General features: G+C 35.4%; 1 long non-coding RNA gene across 8 annotated transcripts; it reads left to right on the forward strand.

The window, feature by feature from the left end:
* The first annotated feature begins 1,165 nt into the window (after nt 1-1,165).
* Nucleotides 1,166-19,235, forward strand: LOC128234525 (uncharacterized). 8 transcript variants are annotated; one of them, XR_008260967.1, is made up of 6 exons: nt 1,166-2,557; nt 6,540-6,689; nt 8,528-9,044; nt 12,380-12,494; nt 15,330-15,428; nt 17,349-19,235. It is a non-coding gene; the product is annotated as an uncharacterized LOC128234525 (long non-coding RNA). The 8 variants fall into 8 exon arrangements; XR_008260961.1 differs by lacking the exon at nt 8,528-9,044 and adding an exon at nt 11,959-12,012; XR_008260959.1 differs by lacking the exon at nt 8,528-9,044 and having other exon boundaries at nt 1,166-1,959; nt 2,472-2,557; nt 11,959-12,494.
* Nucleotides 19,236-21,342: the final 2,107 nt, after the last annotated feature.

Here is a 21,342-nt window from a genome sequence, read left to right on the forward strand (position 1 = left end):
TTCACTGTGGATAAGGAAACCCAGACAGGAAATATAGCACACATACTAGATGCTACATCTGGAGGAGACATCCTAGTGTTTACAGACGGCTCTTCACTGGGTAACCCAGGCCCTACTGGTGCGGGTGCTGCCATCTATCTTGAAGGATACAAGACAAATCCAGTTTTGTTAAATAAGGGCGTATCAAAGCAATAACTTTTCTGGCGAAATGGCGGGTACTTTCACTGGACTTCCTAACAGCTACAACACCACAAAGAAAAAACATTCACATATTCACAGACTGCCAGGGAGCAATATCAACAGCATTTTCAAGAGAGATTCCCAAGAATAAAATTGAAACCGTTTTTAACATTAAAACATCTGTAACAAGTTTAGAGGACAGTGGTAATACACTCCAGGTGCACTGGATACCTGGCCATAAAAACATAGAGGGAAATGAGCTGGCTGAAGAGCAGGCAAAAAAGGGGCTAAGAAGGCAGCAGAATTTGATGAAGCAGAAGTCAATGATGAAAAGAAAGATGCCAGTGAAGTCATGCACATGATGAAAAGAAAAGCCATTAATGAAAAATGGTTAGCACAATACCGTAACTCTTGAGATGTCTTCCGCCATACATGACATCTTTGTCACACCCGGAGTAAGAAACTGCGTTGGTGAAAAGAAAAGAAAAAGTTTCAGCCGTTGTCACCTCAAAGATCACTGGGCAAAACAGACACCAGACCAAACAGACAACTGTTGCAGTGTCTGCCAAGTTCCTGAAACTGTAGACCACTTCTTATTCTACTGTAAAAATATGTTGAAGCTAGAAGAGGACTGGAAGAAAGAACTATGAAAATACAATACAGACATAATGCATACCCAATGCAGCTATTACGTTGGGGTTACTAGCGGGTGAAACAGAAGAAATAACGAAAAGTGTGAAAGAAGAACTGATGGATTCATTAAGCTTATATCTGTCAGAAACAAACAGGCTATAGATATTTAATTTGATAAAATTAAATATATATTTTATATATATTTTTTTCCTTTTTAAAAAAACACACAACTTTCTAAAATTGGATGTGTCAAAAAAAAAAGTAACAAGAGTACAAGTAGATAGAATAAAGCACATAGATGATATCGGCAAAAATATTCGATAAAGTACATCGAGACCATAGGTGACGACGACGCCATAATTCGACAAACAACAACGTTTGAAGCCATATTTTTTCGTCAATTTTTGGCCATTGTTAATTTTCCGGTTGATTATTAGATTTTACATCATAGTCTTCATGGACTTTCACTAACCCGGCCCATTCTTTTGCTTTTGTTTGTTTTTGAGGCCCTTTCAGCGTCCTTAGCCACTTTTCGGACGGGAAGGGTAGCCGGATAGAAGACAAACAAGGTTAGTGACTGTACAATCAAATTAATCTTCTACTCGGGAGCATTTGATTTGTAAGCATGGCCAGAAGTAAAGTGCTTGTAAACTTCTTGTCTGTTGAAGACTTGCAGACAATTCCAAATATTGGGCCCCAGTGAGGTTTGCATCTACTCTTGTAGATTTGCGTGAGCATTATGGCAATCTCACAGCAGAAAGTTTGCAGACAATGCTTTGGCATAAATTGCCGGACTCTTGTCATGCTAGAGTTGACTCAAGACACGGTCTGTAAACGCCAGCTCCACCACTTTACGGTGGTGCAAAGAAAAAGAGCTGTCGACACTTCCGTGGTGGAGCTGTGCCCTATGTATATTTGGACAAACGTGAGTATGATTTATATTTTATTTGATAATTTCATTTAACGGACATATTTCGAAAATCGAAGAATGTGGTACCGTGTAAGAACACTTCTATTGTAGGCTGGTTACTATTTCGTTTCAATATTGTGCAAACTGTGGTGCCAGGAGCTTTTCTCCCGAATCAGACTTGTGCATATTTTGAGATCTGATTGCATAGCAAGTACATTTCAGTGCTTTCACACCCGGTAAGAACATTCTCACGCATGCAAACATAACTGTTATGCATAGTACCTATGCCGAAACACAACAAAACTAATAAGCACTTCTTAAAAAAGAAAAATGCACATGTTTATAAAAGTGGTGGCGCTGTTGCTGGTGCGACAACAAAAATTAATCCGATAATTAGGACAAGCAGTCACAGCCCAGTCAACACAGTCAATGCTTAAACTCCTTAACCCCCGCCGCGACAAGTGGCGACAACTTTTTAGAACCCAGGGGGAATCCTGGAAACATTCTTTTCATCAGAAGTCACAAATAGTCTGATCTGGTTGATTATTGAGAGAGTGACTGGTAATTTCTTTTTAATGGAGACATGTTTGAAATAAATGAAATAAAAAATAAATATAATTCTATATATTTGTAAAAGATATGTAAAACATATTAAGATCAATCAGTTTATTAATTATATCTGTAGACAGGTCTTACTCTTGAAGAATATTAGTTAGTACTTGTTTAATAATACTCTTTGTTGACTCAGGATTCTCCAAGGAAACAGGCACCAGGGGCAAGCTTACACAGAGGATAAGGAAGACTGTCAAGTAAATCGTAATCCACCCAAGAAAGGTATGGAAAAAAGTAACAGAAGGGTATTCACAAAAATATCAATGCATTTAATTGTTAGGGCTGTTCCAGGAAAAAATGTACTGGGGGGCAGGAACTGAGATGAATTAAATTGTCTTGGTGGGGGTGTTAAAGGAGTTCCAATTGTCTTGGTGGGGGTGTTGAAGGAGTTCCAATTGTCTTGGTGGGGATGTTGAAGGAGTTCCAATTGTCTTGGTGGGGATGTTGAAGGAGTTCCAATGGTCTTGGTGGGGGTGTTAAAGGAGTTCCAATTGTCTTGGTGGGGATGTTGAAGGAGTTCCAATTGTCTTGGTGGGGGTGTTGAAGGAGTTCCAATTGTCTTGGTGGGGGTGTTAAAGGAGTTCCAATTGTCTTGGTGGGGGTGTTGAAGGAGTTCCAATTGTCTTGGTGGGGGTGTTAAAGGAGTTCCAATTGTCTTGGTGGGGGTGTTGAAGGAGTTCCAATTGTCTTGGTGGGGGTGTTAAAGGAGTTCCAATTGTCTTGGTGGGGATGTTGAAGGAGTTCCAATTGTCTTGGTGGGGGTGTTGAAGGAGTTCCAATTGTCTTGGTGGGGGTGTTAAAGGAGTTCCAATTGTCTTGGTGGGGATGTTGAAAGAGTTCCAATTGTCTTGTTGGGGAGCATTATAGGAATTAAAATTGTCTTGTTGGGGGGTGTTTTTGGAGTTCAAATTGTCTTGGTTGTGGATGGTAAACTACATATCTAATGTGTTGGTTCGGGGGTCTCTAAGGCCGACCATTCGGATTAAATTATAAAACCTAGGCCAATTAACCGAAGTTCATCAAAAGTCGCCAAGATAACTCGGTACGAACGCGTACTGACCGGTACAGAAGCAATTTTCACAATGTGGTATTTTTTCCAAAATGGCGTCACCAAAAACAAAAAACATGAGTCGTGATGATGTTCTCCGCTTTTTTAGTGGAGAACAAATAAGACACATTGCAATAAACATTTAAAGGTATATATGTGAAATGACGTCCCATATGATTGTTACTGTTATTGTCGATAGTTTATTATTTTCTGTTCAGCTGTTTTGAAATCGCGAGAATATGCGAATACATACACCAGTATTGCTCGGAGGTATTATAGTGTAGATGTCGCTCGATACCCTGATAAGCTCCAAAGTTGGCAACGAGAAAAATCAACTCAAGAAGTATTAAAAAGAATATTAAAGTTTTATTTGCTGATTCTTTTATGACATAAATTGTACAATATAACAGCTAATTTAATACATGTGGTGGTATGTACAATAATAACTGCTGACTGTTGCAAATACAAATATATTGGAACCAGCTAATTCTTTTTCGTTTAAAGAATTTGTTCATTCTTAAATGAGATGTCATTGCGCATGCGCTGGCAGTTTATTGCAAAATGGCAGATATGTTTCCAAACGTGGTGTGCAAAATTTACGTATTATGGCGGATCCTGATACTGAACATTGTTTAGTGACTGATGAACGTAGTTCATCATACGATAAGAACAGGATACTAATGTCTGAGTGTGGCTCAAATGACACAAAAGGAGAATGTGGTTTTCAATCCCAAAAAGGAAAACAAAAAGCTGCAACCCAAAAGCCTGAAAAGGTTGTAAATGAGATGATACATTCGGCTATTGAAACTTCAGAAAATAAGTTGCTTGCGGAAATTAACAGATTGCAAACTGCTATTGGTAAGCAAACTTTGAGAATGGCAGAGCACGAAAAAACAGATTAATGACCAAAACAAGCAACTCAGAGAAGTAACTTCTAAATAAGCCTCGTACAAAAAATACGAGGGCGACAAACTCGATTACGAATACGAGTTTGATGAAGGTCATAACTGTGATTTTTCTCTTTATGAGAATGAGCAGACCCAGAGTCTGAATCTATCAAGCGGAAGAACGAAGATGATGAGAACAATAATTCTTGGATACCGGACGTGTGTTTCCGGTCATGTGACCAGTGCTGGAAAAACTCATCTTACATACCCCATGTAAGATGAGTCACGCGCAACAACGCGTCACTTCTTATTTCAATAAATTGTATGGTTTATGAACAATATATTATGCCATTCCAATAAAGCGCAATCAAATATGTATCTTTGCAAGACATTTAATTAAAATTGAACATAAATAATCGTTAAAAAACGCTATTTTTAGTTATTCAAAATCACTGCGCTCTATGACGTCAGTAAACAACATCGCACGCGCGTTTTGGTGAAATGTACAAAAGTGGGTTTTCTACGTCAAATTTTCCACAAATTCATAATTATAGGTATGCAAGAAAAAATATCAATCAAGTCTTTCCGGTCCGGATCGAAAAATCCGACCCTAGGGCACGCTGCGTGACCGATAACTTGGCAAGCCTCATTACCGGCTTACGCGCGTGCCCTCGGGTCGGATTTTTCTATCCGTACCGGAAACACATGATAGATACTTATATAGTCGGTTCAAGTCGATGGACAAACGATTCAAGTCAGCTGAGACATGTGATACGGAAATTGACACTATGTTAGCTAAGAATATCACAGAATTGTTCAAGAATGGTATTGATGAAGAAAGGTACAATGAGTTAGTCAAAGATGAAAACAATGGCTGCCTAATAAATTGTGATGGGTTGGTATTCACACAAACAAATCAGCTGATTTGGAAAGCTATGTCTCCAACAGCACTACAGAAAATGCAGAACATTGAGACATCTGTTGTGAAAAGTACAACTATTTTGGCCAAAGTAGTTGACAAAATGGCACTTTTGGGCCACTCAAACAAACAAATTAACTTGACTCGTAAAGATTACTTGAGACCTGAACTAAAACTTGAATATAATCACCTGTGTAACCACAGCAGGCCTACACAAAATTTCTCTTTGGTGACGATGTGTCAAAATCTGCCAAAGAAATTGAGGATTGTTCGAAAATTAGCAATCGCTTGTTCCAAAGTAGGCCCTACCCATTCAGGGGAGGCCAATCAAGGCAACCAGGCAAATTCCCACGTTTCCCTGGAGGTTATGGCCGTGGCACTTGAGGCTGGGGTTTCAACTCCTCTTACCACTCTTATGATGATCTTATGATGATGCTGGCACGCCCACAAGTGGTTCGGCGTTAAAAAACTTCTCAAAAACTACTAATGGTTTAAGAAAAATGCATAAAACATAAATTTTTGAACTTAAATATAAAAATCTGTGATTTATTTTTTTGTTATCAGTCTTATATCACTTGTTTCCATGGATTTTCACAAAAATTGGCTCGTTCCAAGACAAAAAATAAAAAAAAGATGTCAAAACCTTCCATCTGTGAGAGTGCAGCTTTAAATGTGTTAGGTTAAATATATTTTGAGAAAATGGGTCTGGACGGTTTGTTAAAAAATTCAAGAGTACCCAATAGATTGAGAATTCGAGCCCCACAAGTGTTCCCTGTGCATCACAAAAAGGATATCAGTACTCTGATTTGTAAGTAGGAAAGGAAACTGATCGTCAAGTACATGTATATAATCCTTGACCAGAAAGGTAATTATTAATTCTTTATTGTACATCTATCCTGTCTTTTATTAGCTGGCTCAGTTTTGCTCGAAGACATTAATTTGTTACTTGCATGTGAAAATTATTATCATACTGAGTAACTGCAGCTTTTGACTTTTAACTGTATATTGTATACTTTTTTTCAGCATGTATGACGGGACTGTTACGGGTGCTACAGGACACACTATGGATTTTCTGTCATAAAATTGACGAGATCGTGAATCTGTACTTTGACAGCTGTTTTCACATAACCCAAAGATGTTTCATACGAAAGTTTAACTTACTACAACATAAACTCTCCAAGATACTTGTAAAAAAACATTAAAAAAAAAGTGTTCGAATTTGTGACCTTAGCCAGTATGCCAGAGATGTGTTAATTGAGTATGTTGTATAGGCTATAAGGGCGTCAATGATTGTATGTTTGATAAAGTGTTGTTGATTTATTTATTTTCCTTTCGTATTATTTTAAACAGACCCGGGAGGAACTGTAGAGAACCAGCCAGACAGCCCGCCCGCCGAGATGCCCACCCGGCCGAGCTGTACTTTGTGTATGCTGACATGCTGTAATTTGTTAGTACTTCAAGATCATAGAATGGAAAATTGTATCCAAACTGAAGTATAAAGTGAGTAAGTTTGGGAACTGTTTGTTCCATTCCTAAATGAATTTCTTTCATGTTTTTGTCAATCATTTCTGGTGCGGCTTTGATAATAATATTATTTTCTAATGGAACTGCTGACTTGTATTAGTCTTTGGTCTGTATTGTGCATCTATTCAAACATTTTGTTTGCTCTTTTAAGCAAACATTACATTAATTTAAGAAATTTCTTAAGAAGAAAACATCTACTTCAACAATCACAGCAACACAATAAGATCCCTATTTTAAAGAAATAATGCCACCTTTAATTAATTCATTAATTCATTCTATCAATCATTCATATATATATATATATATATATATATATATATATATATATATATATTTTGACTTGAAACTTTGGATTTTTGTTCTAGAAATACTTGGCATCATAAAGGATACAATATCTCAAAATGTCATTTTTGGGCCAGAATGAATATATATATATATATATATATATGTGGATGGGAATGGGAATATGATCATTCTGGCCCAAAAATGACATTTTGAGATATTGTATCCTTTATGATGCCAAGTATTTCTAGAACAAAAATCCAAAGTTTCAAGTCAAAATTCACAAAAACTAAAAAAATATAGTACTTTTAGTAACACGGGTGTAGAAATCGAAATGAACAAAATGTATTGTCTAATGTGTTTATTTAGAATGAAATATCCATGTCAGATTAGTATCATGTCAAGGATTATTTACATGTAACATATAAGCACTCATCTTTGATTACAAAAGTTAACGAAAAGTTCATAACTGCATTTGGTTGCTATGGTAATTATTGATAATGCCATTTTCACTCATTTTCTAAATGTATCTTAAAAAATAATGTTTTTCACAAAGTTGTGTTTTAAGTTATAGACATTTTTATGATACCAAGCAATTGCAGAAATAAAATCTGAAGTTGTTAGTCAAATATTAAAAATCAAAACAATGGATATGGAACATTTTGTAACAGAGGTCAAAAGGTCAAAGCAAAATGCTATTACCAATCATTTTTGAAAGTCCGCATAATTTTTTTTTTATTTATAAGTTATTGACATCTTTATGATACTAAGTATTTACTAATATTAATTATAAAGTTTCACATTAAATTTCACAAAAGTTATAAAACATATGAAACATTATGAAACACAGGGATAAAAAACAATGTGAACAAAACTGTTTTTATTTTAAATATTATATATATGTCAAGATACATGTTTAAATATATCACTTATCTTTTCTAGTGTTACATAAACTTCAACATTAAAATAGCAAGTACACATTGCTAATGTCCATAATGACATAGAAATTGGCCACAAAGGTCAAAGCAAAAATCGGTTGCTATGGTTACTAATGAAAATGCTATTTCCAATCATTTTCAAAGTCTGCCACAAATAATGTGTTCTCAATATACAATACGTTTCAAGTTATTGGCATGTAAACGATACCAAGTATCTAAGGTATGAAAACTCAAGTTTCAAGTCATTTTTGTACAAAGAAATCAAAAGATATGGATCATTATGTTACACATTGGTAAGCCAGTTTGAAAACAATGTTCACTATAAATGTTCTTATTTTAAATGCTGTGTCCATGCCGAAATACTAACTTAACTGTCTGTTAAAGCTAACACATAAACTAATTCATAGACACAAAGAGTACACATTGCTCATTATATGTACAAAATGACATAAAAGAACTACATAAAACAACAGTCTGTTGCTATGGTTACATGCGATAATGCCTTTTTTTACTCATTTCTTTCATATTTGCCGCAAACATTTGATCTGCAATCAACATTTCACCAACAAATGAGTAAACTTCGACTTTACACAGAGTTGGTTTAGGGCATACTGCAGATCTTCACAGATGACTCAGATCTAAAGAATGGGCCAATAGAATCTTGAAGGTACCATTGACGTGCAGCATCTAGGCATGGTGTGCGCTTTAGTTCAGGCAAAACACCACATTCTGGACTCATCCTCAAAAGATTAGCTTCAATTTCTGAGGAATCTACAAACTCTTTGCATACTACAACTCCTGGTTTATGTTTTGATACATAGAAATGGTGGTATTTGGTGATATTCTTTAGAGTTTTGAAATATGTATCTAGGAATGATTTCCAACTGTGAACTGTGATTGGCTGCTGAGGGTCATAAACCAAGTGTGGGATGTTGTGGCTGGACTTTGAAGAGGCGAAAACAGTGTGGGCAATTTCATGAAGATTCTCGGCATTACAGCATCGCCAGATACCGAAGTGACAGTCAGGAGCAAATTTGGTGTGCCCAGCCAACATAGTGTTTAGTGTTACACTCTCATGCAGTCCTGAAAATTGTTGGAAGATCTGTTTAGTGTAAATAAAACTTATCTATATTCACAAAAAATAAACTTAGCAAATGATTTTAACTAGGGTATAATAAAGTTTTCAAGACATATAAATCTTACAATAATGGAGTGTTAACATATGTTTATTTAGTTAACGTATTCCTCATATCAAATAACTGCCAACTACGCTTTGACTTCATCCAGTTCTGCATCCTTTAAAATTAAAGCACCAATCGCAGGTATCAATGATGTGATTGATAATTCAAAAGACAGTGCATTAGTCCTAAAAAATCAGACAAACAATTATTAACAGATTAGAAAACTTACCTGTCATTTGTTACACATCACATGGCATACCAAAGCACAGCATTGTTCTTGTTTTGGCCGACAGCATTATCGAAATAAACCTGGAAAATTTAATACATTTTTTTTTCTTTTTTAAGCTATATGCAGTACATGAAGGAAGCAATGTTATATTGATGGACACATTTCATAAGCCATGGTTGAATCCAAATATCCAATCGTTATCAATCATCGAATGTGAAATGGAAAAAAAATCTGTGTAAGAATGTGTTTCATGGTGTAATATATGTTAAGTTTCATCATCTTTTATATTCACTATTGATTCTCATAATCTCTTCTCAGCAATAAGGATGAAGTTTGCATAGGCTGTTAGAACCTTTAATCCATTAAATTTTTTATAGATAATTTAAATGGGTGAAGCACTAAATACCTCAGCATGTATTTCACCGACACCATAGTGCTGAAAGTAGTGGTGGGCCAGGCTCACGACACTGTCACTTCCTTTCCCCGGCAATTCGGCCTCGTCCACCAGATAAAATGTCTACTTTCCTGTACAAATAAATGTTAACTATTTTTAAAGGGACTATACACCAGATTGGCACCAAAAACAGTTTTTTTCTGTAATAAATCTTAGGACAATTATTTAATAAAATGTTTTACTATTTGATATCATAATTGTAAAAAAAATACCAAAATGTTAATGTTCGATCCGGATTCGCCAAAATTGCAGTCCAATGTTGTATCTACTGTGCTACGAAGGCTTACTCTAAACCTTTGGAATATCTAAGCTATATACTTAACTTAAGGTAATAACATCGACAAGCCAATTACGCATACAAATGAATTCTACTAGGTATACATACCTAGTAATCTTTTTTAATGGTAAAATACGAAAAAACTGCAAATATATAATTGTAAACTAAGTGGTACTTCAGTTACATGTTAAGTTAGTTTCAATGCATTGTACTCATTGATACCAAGTTTATGTCAGTTTTCGACAATTTTCTTTTTTTTCCCCCGCTATTTCATCATATGCTGTATAGCCCCTTTAATTGAATTCACAAAAAATAATAAATTTTTACTGAAATAGTCAGCAAGAAGATAATGTAGATATCCCAAAATGACACTAACAGATAGCTGTATAACTTTTACAGATCTTTATTTCTAATTAAAATTCATTTTTAAAATCCAAGCTAAGATCAAGAGTGTTTAACTTGTTTACGTTGAATCTTTTAAAAGGAGTTCTAAGTATGGACAAGGTGAAAGTTTTTGAACAGGAATACAAAGCTGACAACATAAAAAATATAAGCTAAAAAATTAATTCTGACTTTGAAAGACAATTTTTACAGGTACATATCATTATTGTATAAGATCTGTCTTATTCTGTTACTCCATGTTTAATTCAGAGTGACGTCTTACCATAAAAACATACCTGAACCTTTAGGCACACATGCGAAACACATGACACTTCTATGGGGTGGCGAAATATATCGGCCCAACTTGTGGATAGTGGACTTGCTGGGCAAATGATAACTGTTTTTATTTCAAAAATGCCTCACATTATCGACCAGAAATGTTTGCACCTTACCATCATACAAACCTAGTTTCCAAAGTCCAAAAGCCGAACAGCTGACCAACTCTTATGGTAAATTAAACACACATTAAAAGGTTATGATCAACTAAATGTCAACGAATACACAGTGTTGCAGAGGGTTTATTGCTGAATTTGACGTGTTTTTTATGTTGACAACAAATAAATAAGTTTTAAGCTCAAAAATACCATGAAAAATCAAGGGGAAAAGAGTGCGCGATTTTATTCTCGATTTTTTTTTGTTATTCACGTTAGCGCCACAATGATCAAAATCGTGTTCCCATCCACATATAAATATATATATTGTGACCAGTCACGGGATTTTTGGCCCGAAACCACTTTTTGGGCGAAAATGAGATAAGAGTAATTTCTGACCGTACTATTCTTTAGGATAAAAATACTGAAAAGAAAATTCAAAAATTCCTATTTTTAACGAATATGACAAAAACTAGAAGGGCACTTGGTTAAGACACAGCTAGAAATTTGGTAAAGTTCAAGAATTTATTGAAACATTTGTATTCACAGATGCAATAAATATTCATCACTACAATATACACAATTCCCACATTATAACGACAACAATATATTTTCAAAACCATTCTCAATTATTATTGAGAAAATAAATGAAAATTAATTTGTTACCATGGCAACCATTATTGAAAAAGGCGTTTTTGGGTTATATTTGCATTTAAATATACAATAAATGCCATATGAAGCATTCAATAATAATTGATTTGTTAATTGATATCCTCAAACCTTACTGTACATGGTGTATGTATTTGACATTCAAAAAAAATCAGAATAAATAAAAACTGTTCGCCAAGTACCGTAGTTTATTGGCAATTTTTCACAATAAATTGACGATAATTCTAATATATTATATTCATTCAGTTCATACAGTGAAAAACTTGACATTTCTCAAGGCAAAAGAAATAAGAAGTGAGCCGCTTTCATAAAGATTAGAGCCTTTTCCCTCCATGCATTAAAAAACTCAACCTTAATACATTATAAATGTCTTAAAACCCTAATGTATTGTTTATTTCAATAGCCAGCCTGGTTGCTGTAGCAACAGGGGAAATTTCAAGGACAAGAACCAGTGCTGGTAAAAATGTGGTCTCGTGTGGTTTTCCATACCGGCTCTCAGCAAGGACTTCTGAGAAAGGATTATCTAAGAAATTCTAAGCATGTCTGGTTTAAATGCTATCAAAATGCATCTGGGTACTCAATAAGATGAGATCAACCTTTGAATTGTTAAAAACTGATAGCAAAATGTCCAAAAGAATACAAATTTCATAAAATTTGTCCTGAAAATCTTTCAATTCATGAGCTTTTTTGCATATTTATCACATTTATGACTACATAAGGTTGTGTATGCCTCAAATGAGTGTTTACAGGCCTTTTTCAAACTTTAACAGTAGTGGCAGATTGTTTTATAAGTATAAAACGTTGCTTTTGTGTCTTGCTTGCAGATCATGATGTGCCAATAAGCTCCAGTTAGCTGCGCCTTTTTCCTCCCAGCGTTAGTCCTGCAATCTGAATCCAGGAGATGCAGCTCTGAATCCAATATTTCAGAAGAATGAAGATGTGAGTCAACTCTGTAGTACTTGTTTGTGTGTAAATGATCGAAAGAGTGAGATTTATAGCAAATCAGGTGTAAATATGCAACTTATAGACAATGGTGAAGTGCTGTACTCTGAATTTAATGCCAAATCTAGCCTTCAAAACAGATACTTACAGTAAAAAATAAATTAAAATGGGCATATTAATGCTATCTCTGCATTTTCTACATCATGTAGCCACCTCATGCATGAAAACACTAGCAGTTGTCTTGAAACTTTCAGTTTTGGTGTTTTTTTGCCATTTTCTTTGTTGCGCCATTTGTCCCGGAACCAACAATTTGGCATATATTGGTGTTTAGACTGTCTATATAAACACATGATCACTAAAATTCTTTTGTTAAACTAAACAGTTCTGTTACCTTTGTATATAAGTGGATAAGAAAAGCAAAATTTTGACAAGTTGAAGCATTTCAGTTTGGCTCTATGTCATTTTTTGTGTCGCCTGAAAAGACGACCTATAGGGGTTACTTTTGTCGGCGTCGGCGGCGTCCGCGTCCCATTTTCGCTTGTCCGGGGTATATCTACTAAACTATTAGTGGTATCAACTTGAAACTTCATATGTAGATAGATCTAATTGAGGGAAAGTGCAGTGCACAAGAACTGTTACTCTTGCTTCCATATTTTTAGAGTTATTGCCCTTTGTTATTTTTCATGCTTAAAGTTTTGTCCGGGGCATATCTTGTAGAATATAAGAGTTATCAACTTGAAACTTCATATGTAGATAGATCTCATGGAGGGCAAGTGCAGTGCACAATAACAGTAACTCTTGCTTTCTTAGTTTTAAAGTTATTGCCCTTTGTTAATTTTCATGCTTAAAGTTTTGTCCGGGGCATATCTTGAAGAATAGAAGAGGCTAGATAGCTAGATATATCTCATTGAGGGCAAGTGCAGTGCACAAGAATCATTACTCTTACTGCCATATTTTTAGAGTTATTGCCCTTTGTTAATTTTCTTGCTTAGGTTTTGTCCGTGGCATATCTCGTAAACTATAGGAGGTATCAAACTGAAACTTATTCCGTAGGTATATCTGATTGAGGGAAAGTGCAGTGCACAAAAACCGTAACTCTTGCATCTATATGTTTAGAGTTATTGCCCTTTGTTAATTTTCAAGCTTAAATTTTGTCCGGGGCATTTCTCGAAAACTTATAATAAGAGTTATCAACTTGAAACTTTATAGATAGATAGATCTTATTGAAGGGGATCGCAGTGCACAAAAACTGTATCTCTTGCTTCCATATTAGAGTTATTGCCCTTTGTTAATTTTCATGTTTAACTTTACCTTGCACACTTTTTGAGCTATTGTGATCGGTCTTTGTCCGTCGTCTGTCCGTCAACAATTATCTTCAAATTATTTCTCAATGTCATTGACTTCAGTATTTATTGTGCTCATTTTTGCTTATATAACCAATTGCTTGCTCCTGGCTTAATGTTGTTACCTTCAGTTCAAATGCCACCTACACTTGAAAGTTAAATGGCAACATCATTGTCTATAAATGAATAAAATGCCAATCTAACAGCTATAATGTCGACAGTAAATAATTCGTCAGGCGACACATCCGACTCACGGAGTTCTAGTTATATAAAACGCTAAGCGCAAAAAAAGTGCAAAAACCTCAATTTTGTTATGTGTTGAAAATGCTCCAACGCGTCTTTATTTAGAGGAGGTATAAACACATTATGACATAATTACATGTTCAACCATAACAACATCATATTTACAATGTGGCCTTCTATGAAGAAAAAAAGCAGCCAGTCAATCAATCAATCAATCACTCAATCAGTCAACAAATCAATCCTTGTTTAACTGAAGCTTTCAATTTTCATTCATCAAGCACACTGTAACATTTGCTTCGTTCACTTATTCACTAGCACACTCAATCAATCATTCACTATCAATAACTATTTCACTCACAGTGAGTAGCTCATTCATTCAAAAAAAAAAATGGACCATTGTAGGAGCGCCTCCATGTGGTGTGGGATGTAGACAGTTTTCTCTCTATCTTGTAATGATAAAAAGACGTCTATTTGCAACGAAACGCTCTTGGAATAAAAAAAAGAACAGTCGTCAATTCAATAAATTATTTCATATAACAGTAAAACATTTAAAACACTGAAAACAAACATAAAAAAAAATCCTTCTTTGTTTATATGGTCAGCAATTCGTCAGCAAATCTCTTCTATTCCTATATGGTCAGCTAATCGGTCAGCAGTTTAGCACAACCCCTTTCTTATCAAAATCCCTTCTAAAATGTTGCATAAAATTACAGATCCAGCTCACTTGTAGTCTTATTTCGTTAACCTTTGTAAAGTCTGACCCTATAGTCCTGTAATTTCATGAGTACACGTATCTTTCAAAAAGAGAGAAAATATAGGCAGAGTTATATGTGAGTTTGATGTTTACCCTGGTGATGCCTGTTTAAAACTTGAAAGAATAATGCACCAGTCAATTGTAACCAGGCCCCCCCCCCCCCCCCCCCAGGTCAGGGGAATAGCGGGTCCAGCCAACCCCGGGTAAAATTTCCATCCTGCGAGGACGAACTGATGTTACAATCCCTGCCAAATGCCCCCGGACCCCAGGGAGCCTAGGTAAGGCTAATTCCCCGCTATATTTTGCACGAAGAAAAAAACACTGCATTCACCCGGTACTGCGTGGCCACCTGAAAGGACAAACACGGCCCATTTCCCGGCTATTCCCCCCGGACCTGGGGGGGGGGCGTGGTTACAATTGACTGGTGCATAAGTGTTGCAAATATATAATAAATAACCATTTTAATATAATAAATAACCATTTTAATTGTAGACGAGGAGTTGGTGTGCCATGTCTGCAGACTGCACCTATCCAGGAAGCAGCGACTGATACCCCATCTCAAGTCTATTCACCCAGACGTACCCTTACCAGGTATAATATTGTTTTATTAGTTCACCCCCTTATCTCATAGTATTGATACCGATACAGGTGTAGAGGTGTGTTAGCGTCTGGTCACTCCGTCGAGAGCACTCGCCCTGTCCGATTGAATATTTTTCTCACCCTGTGACGTATGGACTCAATATCCTAGCCTCTGTTTCATGTAAACCTTGTACTCAATCCTGTTAATTTGGGATGAATTAAGACTTGGCAAGGGAGTATGTCAAGTTATCGTTACCTTATCAGGTGTTGAGAATGTGTGTAAGTGGTACGGTAGCTCAGTTGGTTGAGCACTCGCCTAAATAGGGAGGGGTCCCGGGTGTGAGCCCCAGTGACGGTCTGGCTGCACATTTTCCTCACCCGGTGACACATAAATCCTAGTTTGCTTGATTTTCTTTTAAAACAGATGCTTTTATTGACATTAGCTCGGAAAGAACTGAAGGGAGTTGAAATGAAACTCGGCTCTCCCTTTGTAGAATCCATTTCCATATTTGAGGGAAAAATTAATATGCTATAATTTCACAATTAGCTACCAACCAAGTTTTAAACCAATTAATCAGTAAAATATGTCTTAAAGCTGCACTCTCACAGATGTACTGTTTTGACAACTGTTTTTATTTTTTGCCATAAAGGGAGCAATTTTTAGCTTTAATATCTGCAAACCAGTGATAAATTACTGTTGACAAAATTTTAGATGGCAGGATTTCATAGTTTGACAACGAAACTTTTACACCTTAAAGCTGCACTCTCACAGATTTACCATTTTATCAACTTTTTTATTTTTTGTTTCATAAAACATCAATTTATGAACTTAAATAGAAAAATCTTCGACTATTTTTTTTGTCAGGAGTCTTGTTTGAATGGTTTATAGCATTTTCACATTAATTGGAAATAAATTTAAAAAAAAAATCTGTGACAGTGCAGCTTTAAACCAACAAGAACACATTTACATTTTCTGAAAGTAAAACACTATATTTATGCCCCCATTCGAGGAAGAGGGGTATATTGCTTTGCACATGTTGGTCGGTAAGGTCCGTTGGTAGACCAAAGCTTGTCCGAGTGATAAACTTGACATGAAGATAGGGCCTGACCAGTTGTTGACCCCTATTTATTTTGGGGTCAAAGGTCAAGGTAACAGTGACTTTGAAGGCAAACTTGACAATTCCTGGACCTATGGACATCAAAATTGAAATGAAGGTTGGGCCTGACCAGTAGCTGACCCCTCTTGATTTTCGGTTTCATCGGGTAAAGTTCAGGGTCACAGTGACCTTTAACATGAAAAAGTTAAGAAAGCTTCTCCCAGTGATATCTCAACAAAGTCTAGACCTATGATCATCAGACCTGATTAGGGGGTTGGGCCTGACCTGTAGATAACCCCTGTTAATTTAAGGGGTCAAAGATAAATGTCACAGTGACCTTGAATGCAAAAGCTTGTCTGTGTGAAGACTTGACACCACCTGCACCCATGGTCCTCACCATGACTTATGTTTGGGCCTGACCAGATGGTCATCAGGTCAAAGGTCAAGGTCACAGTGACCTTGAAGGCAAACTTGACAATTCCTGGACCTATGATCATCAAACTTGACTAGGGGGTTGGGCCTGACTTGTAGATGACCACTTTTAATTCAGGGGTCATTTGGTCAAAGGCCAAGGTCACAGTGACCTTCAATGCAATAGCTTGTATGTGTGATAACTTGACACTGCCTGCACCCATGGCCCAAAAACTTGGGGTCCATGCATATTTCATTCAATTGTCCAAATAATTCTGACAACATGGCGCTCGGGGGAGGGGGGGTATAATGTTTGACAAGCATCTCTTGTTTTATTAATGTTTAATCTCTGATTAGATTTGTATATTTCACTGAAATTAATTTCAATTCAAGTTTGTACATTCTCTGTTTCTTTTATTTTAAGACCATTTGGCAAATGGAAGAAGTCACTACAAATGGTATGAGGTGGACAATGCTACCCAATTCCACGAAGAACACAGAGCCGGTGGATAAATGAACCTACCGCATATGAGAATTCCATAGTTGACAATTTGGAAATTGAGGAAGCGAATGAACGTGAGGACACAAATGAAAACCAAATTCAAGTAGATGAAACAGTGGATGAGATATGTCCACCCGAGCTGCAAGAACTATCAACATGTTCCTCTGAGTTAGACACTTGTCAATCCTTAGGTGAATGTGGTGAACATTTGCAAGAAGTGAAAAGAGTTCATGTTCATGGACAAATGTTCTATTCAGATTCTTACACAAGAATTGAAAAAAGAAAATGCAGCATAGTGCTTTTTGATTATGAAAACAACCGATGTGTGGGGACTGTTGAGAAGTTTTATTTGAATCAACGTTCTGGCATATGCTATGCAAAGTTGCATGAACTGAAAGTTGTTGGTCTGCTTGTCCCCAGCATAAGCCATATTGTTCGGGTGGAAAGAACTGGAACTTTCAATATTGTGCCTGTTGATAACATTGTTGAAAATGTGCTGTTTTTTTTATGTGATCCAACAAAAATGTATTGCCAAATTACCAAATCTATATCGCCAGTGTCGTTAAATGTAGCGCCATTCCCTTGTCTTGAATGAAAAATAACTGAACAGTATGTTACCAAAATGTGAGTGGAAAAAATGTTTGTTTATATCAAAGGTCAAGGTTACAACATTTTATCATAGGACAAAATTCCTTGCTATTCTTAACATACATTTTGTATTGTAAAAAATGAATGCCTATTTGCATGAAAATCGTGACATCTGCATGACATGTATATATTATGTTTCAATCATGTAATTCTTTAGTCTGTTGTAAATATATACTTCAAATAATTAACAAATCATTTAACTAATTATGTTTCATGAATTTGATTATTTCTAGTGTTTGAAAATCGGATTCCATTTGCTATCGATAATCGAATCGAATCGGACCAAGCATTTTGATTTACTATCAAACAATAATCAAAAGTTCATAATATCATTAAGCAATACATTCTTTATACATAGTATCATCATGATCATTCAAATGGTTAAACCTGAGATCAGTAAGTGATGCTATAGTGATGCCACTTGCAACAGTAAGTAAATTTCCATAACCTTTCTGTCGTTTATAACTCAACGAGGAGAGACCGGGAAATAGTATCGCCCCTCAACGAAACAACATAAAAACACAACAAATACTAATAATTGCACAGTAATTGCAAAATGATGCACACCGCATCATGTAAGTTATCTTAGCATATTATCCATGTAAAAGCATATTAAATATTTGTGAACCAGCTTAACATTCAATAAACTGTTATATTGAAAATTTCATTAAAAAATCTTAATTTGATAAAACTTTCAAAAAAGGAAATTAATGAATTACAAACGATACTAAAAAATGTTTTAAAAACAGAATGCATGGAGCCGGGATCACCGGTAAGACCGGACGCACTACACCATAAAGACAGGTTATTGAAGAAGGTTTTATGATTTATATGAAAAATTTGTAATTTTGGGAGAGTTTTTACGCAAAAGTGTTTGCATTCACCGCATTTGTGTAAGCGAGTGACCTCCCTGTTAAAATGACTTCTACGAAAATTTACCGGAAACAAAAATTGACATTTACTCGACATTTACCACACAAAAAAAAATACGTAGTTACCGGAAGTAGCATTAGCAACATCGATTTTGGACAACCACTATCGATTGTCGCCGACATAGCATTGTCAGCGACGATTAATCGATTGTACTCGATTATTGTTTCATCACTAAATTTATTTCAGTGATGATGAAGTTTTGTGAATAAATACAAGTTTTGAAGGTTATTCTGTTGATGTTTTATTCTTTGAAAATCATCATCACACTTTTGAAATTATCAGCTCACTGACAAAAAAATAAGATAACCTATTAATACAAGCCTGATTGCTCAACCCCAACAATTTACTTTTAGTCAGATAAGGGGTGCTTTTTGGAATTTCAGTGTGTAAAGTTTGTAAAGATAAAAGTATATTTATTCAGACAATGCCAATAAAAAAAAGATGTCTCCTCAGCTCCTACCAAAATATTCATGCCAAAAACTACAGAAACTAGCGCTGAGTAGCAAAATGTTTAAACATAAACCCAGTTTAATGACACTGGGTAAATGCCAAAGACGGCCAAAAAATTGTCTCATTTTAAATCGATCGAATCAGCATGTACAGAGACAATACATAACTTGACCAACATGGGTTCAATTTTAGTTTTGAATAAAAAATCCAAAATAGAATGATCAGGACCTGATGAGATGGGACATATTTTCAAAACAATTTACGGTAAAGGAATTTAGGAAAACGATATTTTTTCAGACACCTGCGTTTTGAATAAAAAACACAGAAATTATTTGGAATTTCTATTTAACTGTGTTATAAATTAATAATCAAATTTTGACAAGTGAATTTCACAATATTAACCTTCGTTTTTTCTCCAAAAATTTAGTCTTTGTTTGAAAAGCTTAGTCTTTTAAAGAAATACTTAGCCAACTTTAATTTTGGAAAAGACGCAGCTAATATGAAAAAGACGCAGCTTTTCAAAGAGGCAATGTTTTACGTAGTCAAAAGACGCAGCTTTAGCTAAGCTTTGATTTAAAAAACGCACCTTCATAAACAAAAAGCGCAGCTTTGAAGAAAAAACTCAGCTTTTGGAGAAAAGAACATAGCTTTTGTGCAGCACTTTTTTAAAAAGCGCAGCTTTGCAGAAAAAGCGTAGCTTTTTAAAGAAAAAAAATATAGCTTTTGCTAAGCTATTATTAAAAAGCACAGCTTTTGCTAACCTTTCTATAAAAAGCACAGCTTTTGCAATTAGCTTTTTCAAAATAGCATAGCTAAAAAAAACGCAGCTTTTTGAAAAGCATAGCTTTAGCTAAGCTAAAGCTGAGCTTTTTTTTGGCACGGGCTAATACAGACATTTGCGTACATTTGCATTTTTAGCTCGACTATTCGAAGAATAAGGAGGGCTTTAATACTCACCCTGGCGTTTTAGGGCATTTAGTTTGGATTTTAACTTAAAACTTCAATAACCTTCATTCAATTCACTTTATACTTCAGTTTGTTCAGGGCCATAACTTAATGAGGTTAGATAACTCCATATTATACTTTATACAAATTATGGCCACAGATTGACTATGAAACTTAGGTTAAAGTTTTAGGACAGGTTGTGATATTTATTAATATCTTCAATACCCTTTATTTAATAGACTTAATACTTCACACAGTTGTTCAGAACCATCCCACAATGAGGTTATATAACTCCATATTATCCTTGATACAAGTAATGGCCCCTGATTGACTTAGGTTAAAGTTTTAGGGCAAGTTGGGATTTTAATACCAAAAAACTTAGGTTAAAGTTTTAAGACAGGTTGGGATATTTATTACAGTAGAAACTCAGTAAACCGGAACTCCAAAAAACCGTAATCCTCCGGGATACTGGACTTTTTTCAGAGTCCCAGTTTATAAAAAAAACCTACAAAACCGTAACCCCGAAGTTCCGAATACCGGACAAAAAATTGAGAAAATTTGTTAGTTGTCAACGTAATTTTACCTCAAAATAACAGACATATATTTGTTCCAACATGTCAAAATGATTTTGTGTATTAGGAATCCGCGAATCGCGTGTCACTTTGTTTTGACAGCCAGTGCCTCGTTAAATATTGCACCTGTGAAGTTGTTAACTCGATGATAGATAATGATGATTGTGCTGTGGATTGACTGCCGCACGATAATCAAAGTCTTTGAAAGACTTCTATGATTGAATCAAATTTAAGCGGTGCGTTAATTAAACTATCAAACATACTTAACAAGCATTAAATTACAGATAATCAAATCAGATAATGTGTTTGTTTGTTACTCAAATCAAGAACTTTGATTGGTGATGAAGTGGTCATTTTCCCAAGTTGTT

Source organism: Mya arenaria, chromosome 1, assembly GCF_026914265.1.
Source record: "Mya arenaria isolate MELC-2E11 chromosome 1, ASM2691426v1".
In the NCBI taxonomy this organism is placed as follows: domain Eukaryota; kingdom Metazoa; phylum Mollusca; class Bivalvia; order Myida; family Myidae; genus Mya; species Mya arenaria.